At 35.0% G+C, this 11,615-nt stretch overlaps 1 pseudogene; it reads left to right on the top strand.

Annotated features, from left to right (window-relative positions):
• LOC121480930 lies at positions 1 to 369 on the top strand (annotated as a pseudogene).
• The last annotated feature ends 11,246 nt before the right edge of the window (positions 370 to 11,615 follow it).

Here is an 11,615-nt window from a genome sequence, read left to right on the forward strand (position 1 = left end):
ATGGCAAATGACCTAAATTGATTCCTGTATAAAATGTTGCCAAGGATTGAAGGGCTCCACACTATTGTGTGAGATAAAGGCAGAGTGCCTAGTACTAAAGTGGTCAATGATAATGCTCCAGAGCACACCTTGCAACCTGGTTTCTTATCAGCTCTGCGTTTGTATCAGACCAGGGGAGCAAACTTGAATTTTCAAAAAAATAAAAGTAATATCTGCTACTATAACACCTATCAGGTGATTCAGTACGATTGTTTACCTTTGGTGAGGGAGTTTCATAGCTAACGGCAATGCCAGTACAGGACTGTCAGTCTAGAAAAGGAACTTGCTCCATTATTTGAAGAATTGAGACAAGTTGTGGAAGTTTCTTAATCTGACAGTGATTTTGATGTACACCCTATTGTCAGTATAACAGACACAATATCAATCCAATAATCTTTAGATCACAATAATATTTGTATCCATGTATTCAAGAATGGGCCCCTTTTCCACCTTACACTAAAGAATCTATAGATATAATTTACAGACAGACAGATTGTTATTTTTTCTTGTATAGAGTCTTTCCTTATTTAGGATAAGGAGTTGAGGATACCACAGAAATGGTACATTACGGATCCCATGAAGTTAGCCCAAATATGCATGAGATTCTATTCAGTGGGTCAGAATCAAAATAGTGGTTTGATCCACTCGAGCCTTTAAGTGCTCCTTATTATATAATATCCCCTGGAGTGCAGAATGGAAGCAGACCCTTCTTATTGGAAATAACAATAATGAGGGCATATTTTTTTTATATTGTTTTATCTCTCTGTATTGAATGTAAGGAAGATAAAATGGCTCAGTAAAAGTAATAGAATCAGTACAACCATGGAAGGAAGGAAGGAAGGAAGGAAGGAAGGAAGGAAGGAAGGAAGGGAGGAAAGAAGGAGAAGAAGAAGAAAAGAAGAAGAAGAAGAAGAAGAAGAAGAAGAAGAAGAAGAAGAAGAAGAAGAAGAAGAAGGAGAAGGAGAAGGAGAAGAAGAAGAAGAAGAAAAAAAGAAAGAAGAAAGAAAGAAAGAAAAAAAGAAAAGAAAGAAGAAAAGAAAGAAAGAAAGAAAGAAAGAAAGAAAGAAAGAAAGAAAGAAAGAAAGAAAGAAAGAAAAAGAAATGAGCGAGCAGCTCAGAGAACATTGTAGAGATGTGGAGCTGAGGCTGAGAGGAAAGATAGCTGTATTGCCATGTCCTTTATGAGATGTTTGGTGTATCAAGAAAGTTTAAAGCATCAAGGGCAATATTCATTAATTTCACATATTGAAACATTCTACCATTTCAGGAGATAAACTAATGCCATTAAAGACAATTCTTTAATTAATTAATTAAGTCTTTCACTTGATTCAACAATATGTCAATAGTTGTCTATTAATCTAACTTGGGAATTATTATTTTTTTTAAAGATTCTATTTATTTATTCATGAGAGAGAGAGAGGCAGAGACACAGGCAGAGGGAGAAGCAGGCTCCACGCAGGGAGCCCAACGTGGGACTCGATCCCGGGTCTCCAGGATCACGCCCTGGACTGAAGGCAGGCTCTAAACCACTGAGCAACCTGACCTGCCCCGGGAATTATTATTATTATTTTTAAAGGGATCTAATTACGGCCCTCCAGGAGTTCACAGTTTAAAAATGGAAAGGAAAATTAAAAAATAATAGCACTACACGAATACAAATGCTATTATAGAAGTGCTCAGAGGGTACTTTAAGAACCCATGAGGGGTCATGAACCATTTCAAAGAGTCGATTATGTTTGAATTAGAATTTGGGGCTGTCCAGTAATTTTCTAAGTGGAAGTGTAAATTATTATTCCAATTTTACCGACTAGAAACTGAAGCTCAGAGAGATTAAGTAACTTTGTAAAGTCATACAGTATCTAACATAGTGTCTGACACAGAATAGGGACTCCTAATATCAATATTCATTGAATGGATGGAAGGATGAAGGGTGATTTAGTGTCCAGCAAAATGAGGGTGCAGATATTATTGTATTTACTGAAAATTTCTAGGGTTTATATTTTAAAATTTCAGAAAATGCTTAGAGCTTGATTCAGTTTCTTTTTTAAAGATTCATGGTGGGGATGCCTGGGTGGCTCAGCGGTTGAGCATCTGCCTTTGGCTCAGGTCGTGATCCTTAGGTCTTGGGATCAAGTCCCACATCCCTCTCCCTGTGAGGAGCCTGCTTCTCCCTCTGCCTGTGTCTCTGCCTCTTTCTCTGTGTCTCTCATGAATAAATAAATACAATCTTTTAAAAAAAAAGATTCATGATGTATTTTTTTTAAAAAGACAAAATTCTTAATGTGACAATAACCTAGCAAATGATACCAACAATAAGATAAAAAACAAAGAAATTGAACTTACTTAAAGGGCATATGTAATTATGTTAAATGATCATAACAAAGGAAATCAAGAGGTCAAGGGAAAATCTTTTAAGAAAATTCACAACCATACTCATATACATTTTAATTATGGTTTTATATGATTCAACAAATACTATTAAGAATCCCAGATGCGTTCTATCTACTTTCCCCATAAATTTGTAATCTAAGATAGAGATCGAATAGGTAGGAACCAACTTAGACTATTGCTTTTACAGAATCATTATTTTAGCCTATTGGTCATGGAAAGGAAATAGCTGGTGCTGGGTACTTTGATGAGTTATCAAGTAAAATTAATTATTTTAATCATAGTGGAAAAGCAAGAGCATTTTTTTATCCTATTGCCTTTATCTTTTTCTTCTACAAATAATGACTATTTTTTTAAAGATTTATTTATTTATTCATGAGAGAGAAAGAGGCAGAGACAGAGGCAGAGGGAAAAGCAGGTCCCTCGAGGGGAACCCGATGTAGGGCTCCATCCCCAGACCTGGGATCATGCCCTGAGCCAAAGGCAGACGCTCAACTGCTGAGCTACCCAAGTGTCCCAATAATGACTATTTTCTTTTTGGTGTTAAAAATGGGTAAGTTAAAGTAACTAGAAATTTTATATGTTAAAGAACAATGTTGCTAGATAGAAAAACATAATAGTAGTAGTAAAATTGTTGTGTCTTAATTTTCCCTTCTTAATGCAAAGTGAAATTGATGCATTTAATAGAATTATTTTTAAGATCATTAAAACCATCAGCTGGAATGTGGAAATAACTTATAATGCAAGATAATTTGACATACTTGGTAATAAACTTCGACTGACATTTCTGTATGGAAAATGAGTAAAATAGGCAGTTATAATTAGCAAATAAAAAATCTTGGCTGTATTAAATTATTCAAAAATCAGAACTGATGATGGGCCTTAGGTTGGCAGGATGACTTGTCTAAATAGAGGCATTTATGAGAATGAAAAGAGTACTAACAATTATTATGTTGGGATGGTAGACATAAAACAAGAATTTTCCTGGGCCAATTATCCCTATCTCCTTCTTCCATCAATAGGATGTGCCCTATTGATGTGCCCCCCCCCCACCTCCCATCCCCTTCAACATGATGGGATTGTCCAAGGATACATTTTACTGAACACAAACCCTCTGCTCATGTCAACTCATATGCTCTTCTAGACTTTCAGATGTTGCAAATTCGGAACATTGTTTTAATTTTCCATCTCTCCAGTCTTATTATGGAGGATTCTCTCAACTCCCATCCCACTCAGATGTCTTCCTCATCTCAAAAATGTCAAAGTCATCATGTACCAGTTAGCCATATTATTCTTGCCTATGGTTTTAGCCGTCAGATGAAGTAAGGAAATTAGGAGCAGCTACATGTACTGCATAAATGTGGCTCATAGAGATTTGGGGCATTGTGGTAAACGGATCTAAGGAAAAGGAAGACAGAGGAACAATGGTCTCTGGAGAATGGGATTTTCTGTTTGAAGTCACAGTTGTGGGTCAGGGAGAGTGAGAAAAATTGAAAGGAGTTTGGAATATTTTTTGTAATATTAAGGAAGAAAAGGTATCAATATTAGTTACTTTTATAGATACCAGAAAAACAATAAAGGAGAAAGTGAAAACTAATATGGCTTTGTGGTTATGCAAATGAAACAGGTGATTCAATCTGATGCCAGGACTTCCTTTCAGTTTTGGTAAATCACAATGCAGTAGATTAACTGTTGACATATTATTAGTATCATTACCTTACCAACTTGATTGTAATTTTTATCTTCTGTTACTTCAGTAAAAAGAATCCTGTAATTTGGAATGCTGCTGGCTATTAACTCTTCTCAGTTTTTCATTAATTTCCAGTAAGTTATTGGTGTTTTACATTGAGCCACTCGGTTAACTTTTCAAAAATTTAAAATTATCCTTGTGAGCTCTTATTTATAACTATTTCGTGGTTAGCGACTTGACATAGGGCAGGCACATCAATTTTTTTCATGAGACTATTAGCAAAGTATAAGCTTTTCAGCACACAGTGTTTTTCATTTTCCTTCAGGGTGAGATGAGGGTGTGGTTGAGTCATCTCTGTGGCTTCCTCTGGTTACAAGGTTTTTGTCGTATGAGTATTGTGAAGACATTTGAAAAGTTGGGATAAAAATCAGAAAAACTATATTCTTTCTCATTTCTCTCATATGTGTTAGAAATAGGCGTGCAAAAATCTAAAGAAGACATCTTCCATTAAGCCGAAAATAAACATCAGAACTTCAAGTGCATGTAATTTAATCTTGGGTAAAATTAGGTTGGCAAGAGAGGGTAAAGCTTCAAAAACAGACATCTTTAACAGAAGTAAAATAGTAACTGATGCTAATTCTATGAGAACATGTAAAGCAAAGTGCTGGATGAATATTGTCTAGAAAATATTTTTGGCTAGAAAATATTTGTATACCTGTGTTTTGGCCTTTTTTGGCTAGAAAATATTTATACACCTGTGTTCATATAACAAGTATAATTTATGTCTATCTGAATTTTATGTCCGAAAGCTGTTTTATTTTAATTGTATTCCCTAAAAGAGGCGAAGAATAGTGCTATTATATGAACTGTTTTAATACTTTCAAGAAAATTGAGAAATAATTTTGAGAATATGAATTTTTTCTGTAGAAAACTTTACTTGTTCACTTAGCTGTAAACTATGTTTGTCTTAAGAAGGGCTTTTCGCTCACCAACTCTATGACAATTAAATACTGATTATTAACTCATCACTCCTTTTAATTAACTCAACCAACATAAAAAGGTTTGTTCTTAGTGTCCTTTACAAATAGGAAATACTTAACAGTAATTCTCCTTGTGAAAAATGAGTTTTGGAAGAAAATAAATGTGATGCTATTTGATGAATATTATAACAGAGTATGGGATCTCAAATTCCCATGACACTTTGGAACCATGATTTGGGGACAGTTAAGGGTGATGGAATAAAACTTGCTTTGTAATTCAATCTTTTTTTCAAGTGTAGATAATTCTTCCTCCACCAGGTTTTCTTTCAATAGGGCAGGATAACACTTTGAGGTTTTGGCGGGGAGTTTTTCTGTGGTTGTCTTTAAGATTCCATTTATTTATTTGACAGAGAGCACAAGCAGGGGGAGCAGCAGAGGGAGACTGGAGAAGCAGGTTCCCTGCTGAGCCTTTTTCCTGATCAATGTGGGGCTTGATCTCAGGACTCTGGGCACCTGACCGGAGCTGAAGGCAGACGCTTAACCAACTGGCACCCCAGGATAACACTTTGTACACTTTCTCTATTCTCTTTCAGAGAGGAAGGAGCAGTTCAAATAACAGTGATTATTATGACCATTAGATAATTCAAGAAGAGGCATGTTTTAAACTTTCTATAACAACGCAAAACTGCAGTAAACATCACCCTGAATTAGTAAAATATTAACATCAGATTCTTAGTCTAAATTTTCTCATCTGTCTTCCACTATAAACTTTATTTTTAGAACTTGCTTTATTTAATCTTGATTTTATTCCATAACTAAGTGGAATGAAACATTCTAAGGCAATACAATTTCCCATGCCTGATTCTCTAAAAAATTATTTAAATTTCCTGGTAAATTGAATAGTTGTACAAAGCACTAAGGTGCTCCCTTCCCCTATCTTAATGACAGAAATTCAGTGAAAAAAATAAAAGTATTTGTATAAATGTCTATTTTTATTGTAGGCATTTTGAGTGAGTGCTTGGCAGAGTGTATTTTTGTGACAATAAAACAATTATCGGGATGCTTTAACTCTTTTCTTAGGTCATAAGCCATGAATTTCACCACATTGAGAGGCAAAGTTTATTCATCATAACACAAGGAAGATATCACAATTATCCAGAAGCTTAGACTGTCTAGAGAACAAAATTAATTCACTCCAATCCCCAACATTAATCTTAATCAACAAAGCAGTGTTGAATCACTATATTGTACACACAAAACTAATATAACACTCCATATTAACTATACCAGAATTAAAATTCTTAAAAATTTTTAAAAATGAAAATAAATAAATTTCATCAAATGAGCATTCGCCTGAAGATAATTTGAAATCTCCTTTAGAACTGGAGGGTATTATGCTGAGTGAAATAAGTCAATCAGAGAAGGACAAACATTATATGGTCTCATTCATTTGGGGAATATAAAAAATAGTGAAAGGGAATAAAGTGGAAAGGAGAAAAAAATGAGTGGGAAACATCAGAAAGGGAGACAGAACATGAAAGACTCCTAACCTAACTCTGGAAAACGAACTAGGGGTGGTGGAAGGGGAGGTGGGTGGGGGGTGGGGGTGACTGGGTGACAGGCACTGAGGTGGGCACTTGACGGGATGAGCACGAGGTGTTATTCTATATGTTGGCAAATTGAACACCAATAAAAAATAAATTTATTAAAGAACTTACTCCAGTTTTAGATATTAAAAAGAGAACAAGGTAACTATCATTGATGTTAGTTCTTTTATTATTCATTTTATTATTATTCAACTACATTCATATTCCTGCAACCTAAAGATGGGGCTATAGAATCCTAAATCTGTAGACCATCTTTTCCTGCATCCATCTTCTGAGAATCGCCACATGAATTAATTTCTTGAGCTACTATAACACAGGATCACAAACCTGGAAGCTTATAACAACAGAAATTTCTTCTCCCACTGTTCAAGAGGCCAAGAGTTTGAAGTCAAAGTGTTGGTGGGGAGGCTTTGAGGGAATACCCCTTCCATGCCTCTGAGTTTCTCCTTACTGAGAAGGAGCAATGCTTGACTTTCCTTGGCTTGCTGCTGCATCCCTTCAACCTCCGTCTGCATCTTCATGACTTCTCCCTCTGTGCCTCCATGTCTTCTTTTCCGTCACTGATATGATATTTGTCTTTGGATCTAGGGCTCATCCTACTCCAGGAAGTTCTTTTTTTTTTAAATAATAAATTTATTTTTATTGGTGTTCAATCTGCCAACATACAGAATAACATCCAATGCTCATCCCGTCAAGTGCCCCCCTCAGTGCCCGCCACCCAGTCACCCCCACTCCCTGCCCTCCTCCCCTTCCACCACCCCTACTTCGTTTCCCAGAGTTAGTAGTCTTCCATGTTCTGTCTCCCTTTCTGATATTTCCCACTTATTTTTTCTTACTCCAGGAAGTTCTTATATTGAGATCCATATCGTATTTACATCTGCAAAGACCCTGATTCCAAATAAGGTCACATTCTGTGGTTGCAGGTAGACCTGTCTTTGGGGGTCTATGATTCAACCCACTACGCCAGAGTTATCAACAACTGGACAGTTTTCATGTAAACTCTAGTTTGCATGAAGTTTCGGTTGAGGGATTTTGGAACTGTCTTGTCATAAATACAAGAAACCAGGAATTAAGAAAACGTGACATCTAACTGTACCCCATTCATCTCTAAGATTCTGTAATTGTGGTAATAGTTACATTATGCCATTTGCAGTATTGATGGTCTTATAAAATTATCACTTCATTTTGTGCTGTATACAAACAATAGAAATAAAATCTACTCTTTATCTTTTCCTTTTCGGTGGATTTAGTTTATTATTCTACTGGAAAGATCAATGTCATTCTAAGAGATACTCTCACAGAATACCATAATTTTAAAGAAATTAATCAGCTTCGAATAAACAAGGGTCATAACATTTAAAATGAGGAAAGACCAGTATTTACCAAAAATCAATATACTAATTATTACAATATATTTCATATAAAATATATACTCAAAGTGAAAAATGGGTAATAACTTTAAAGAAATTATATTAAAATGTAAAAAAATAATTATGGTGATGTCAAATCTCAGGCCTGAGCTTTATTTTGCAGCATATTTTGGTTTTTGGATTATTTAAAAATAGATAATTTTCTTATAGATTTCTTTTGGGAATAAAATTATTACTTTAAAAATCCCTAAAATTCTAATTAACCAGGGAAATCTTGGCAAAGGAATTTATCTGGAGCAAAGTTGAGTTTATTCTAAAGCTTCCATTTATATTGCTATGTTTCCTCATGTGTCAGCAGAGGTTCATATCTATCTCTATTTATAATATGTATTAATATATATTTTTGCCACATTTGCTGATCTTTAAATAGTATAAACAAATCAACTACTGATGCCGTGCTCACCACAGACTGATTGATATTCCTTATTCAAACCACTTGTTATACAAAACAAACAAACAAACAAACAAACAAAAAAACCCACTTGTTATAAATCTCCTTTCTGGACTCACAGCTCACTCTTGTGTGTGTGTCTCTGCCTGTCTATCTCTCTCTGGCTTCCCACCCCTAATCTTCTCCATACACTATATATAAAACTTATTGCATGTAATTATGTAATTCAGTATGTTGATATAGATGACTTTCTATGCTAATATAACTCCTTTAACTATGTACATATGTATACATATATATGTTTGTGTGACTATTTAATTAACATTTTCTCCAATAAAATATTAAACTTCACTAAAGCTTTGCCAGAATGTTTTTTTTTAATTAATTTTTATTGGTGTTCAATTTACCAACATACAGAAAAACACCCAGTGCTCATCCCATCAAGTGCCCCCCTCAGTGCCCGTCACCCATTCCCCTCCAACACCCGCCCTCCTCCCCTTCCACCATCCCTAGTTCGTTTCCCAGAGTTAGGAGTCTTTATGTTCTTTCTCCCTTCCTGATATTTCCCAACATTTCTTTTCCAGAATGGTTTTTAGCCACTTTTTTCTTAAACTGTATTTCTGCAATTATCTTTGAAGTAACCTTTTAATTTTTCCCCCCGTTACAGTAGTTTTCTTAATCGTTCTTGTTTAAAAGCATATTCCCTTAATGTATTACCAGAGAGTCAGATTAATGATTTATTTCTTTCACATTGTTTTTTCTTAGGCTGCAAGCATTTTTCTGTGCACTTTAAATAGCAGTCATGGTAAAATAGTTGAGTTTATAATCTGAGTTGTGGTAAAGTGGTCATTTGTGTGAAAGTGAATTTTTGAACCTTCTCTTGGTCAACTTTTAAGTACTTATATTAACCCTTTTAAATATTGGGCAACTTTATATGCTAATGAAAGATTAAATTTGATGAGAAAGTCAAAAGCTGGTTACAAATTGCTTTTGATTGTTTTAATATCTTTTGTTATATATGAAAGCATTCCAACTTAAATTCTAATTATCTTTTTGGGATAATTAGTTTTCAAAGGCATCTCTAGACAAAGTGGTTTCTATTAAAGTGAAAAATCTCTCATACAGTAAACCATAATCCAAAAATCATCATCCAAGAGCACAGAGCCTGTGAACTTTTTTATTGGAAGTAATACCAATAGATGCTGGCTCGCCCTCTGTCGGGGTGCTGGGTTGTGCTGGAAAGGTACTTAGGAAAGGTGACATCTAACTGTACCCCATCCATCTCTGAGATTCTGTAGCTGTGATAATATATTTTGGCCATGTCAGCGTTTCAATATCACCTTGAGATTCAATAGAACATTCATTTATTTATTATTTAATAATAATGCAACATAAATTTATTGGAGAAAAAACGATCAATATAGAGAAACTTAAAAATTAAAATCTCATGTAACATTCACCATTCAGAACAAACCTGTGTAATATTTTGGCAGATATATTCTCACTATGTTATTCATTCATATGCCTACCATAAAACTTCAAATAATGTGGAAATCAAACCATATTTTCCTTCTTTTTTTTTTTTCATATTTTCCTTCTTTTTTTTTTTTCATATTTTCCTTCTTAATGTGAGATTATATTCTTCTTACTATTAATTTCTCTAAATATTTCTAAACATTCATGAGTAATTCCTGTGGATAAATTCCCCGAAATATAACTGTTAGATCAAAGATTGTTACTGTTTTTAGCCACAGTTGTTTTTTAAACAACTTACACATTTTGAAAGAATGATTTTTTTTGTAGCATCAGCAGTAGTCTTCATAGCGCATTTGAAGCACAATTATCATGTATACTTAATGTTGCCATTATAAGTATATAATTTATTATTGAGACAAAATTTTGGAATAAAACCAAAGCAAGAAGTCTCTGGACAACTCTTGTTCAGGACCCATGCTGTGTAAAGTGCCACAATATGTTTCTGCGTATGCCATCAGAAGGCACAGGGAATGGAACAAGTTCAAGGCCTATGGGGTTTCAGTATTCTTGGAACAAAATATAGTCTGTGCAATGCTCTTGGAACACTTATAAAATGACATATGATAACTAAAAAGGAAATAAAGCAGATTTTGAAAGCTCTCTGGACATACTTATTTCCTTAATCTGAATCGTGCCATTTTAAAACCATGTCTAGTTTTCTAAAAATTTGTAATCTTTATTTCGTTTTGCCTTTCCTGACATGTACAAATCAAAAAAAAAAAAAAAAAAAAGTAAAAGATAAGCCCAGGGTTGTCTTGACACCATTTTGCCTAAAGAACAGTGAATCTACACTGGCTTTTGTCAGTTGGAGCTAGGACAGAATTAAGCTGTAAGGCCTTAAATTTTCCATTGTATGTAATGCATGATCTCTCCTAGGCATCTAGAATGATACTAGTTATATAACATTCATTGGAGAATTGGGCTTACTTACAGGGAGTGCTGGTGAGGAAAGGCTGTCCTACGAGATTCGAGTGCCTGCGTGATCCAAGCACAGGACTAAGGCACTAGAACAGCATGGCCACATGGAGATGATGAGGTCATGATGTCAGCACTGCTGGATGCCGTACATCGAGGGTGAGTAGGGAGCAAGCAGGCTCTGGAAGCCTGGCCTGATTTTCACCAAAGGAACTGGTATTATTTCTACTTGCACAATGGCTTGCCCCTGTGCTTGCCCCAGCCCAGTACAAAGAATATCCTTAATTACGGGATGGAGAGACATGATCTGTGAAAAGGTCAAGTAGCATGTCTTCTTTATCCCTAGGGCTGGGGCACAGCAAGGGTGCACCATCAGAATTCAGTAAATCTGGTGCAGAGGACAATAAACTGTCAGATAACTTAATTCTGCAGTTTCCACGAACTGAGCCTCTGTTTCTCCATATATAAACTAGAGAACATGATTCAAAAGATTGCCTCAAGGATAAAATCAAATAATGCTGGTAAAGATATTTTTGTGAACTTTAGAACTCTGAATAAGGAATGTATTAGAAAACAGCTTCCAGTGGGGCCACTTCTCAAAAAAGAGAGTAAGTTAACATTTTATTAGACTGGCTAAAT

This window comes from Vulpes lagopus, chromosome 23 (genome assembly GCF_018345385.1).
Source record: "Vulpes lagopus strain Blue_001 chromosome 23, ASM1834538v1, whole genome shotgun sequence".
Lineage (NCBI taxonomy): Eukaryota > Metazoa > Chordata > Mammalia > Carnivora > Canidae > Vulpes > Vulpes lagopus.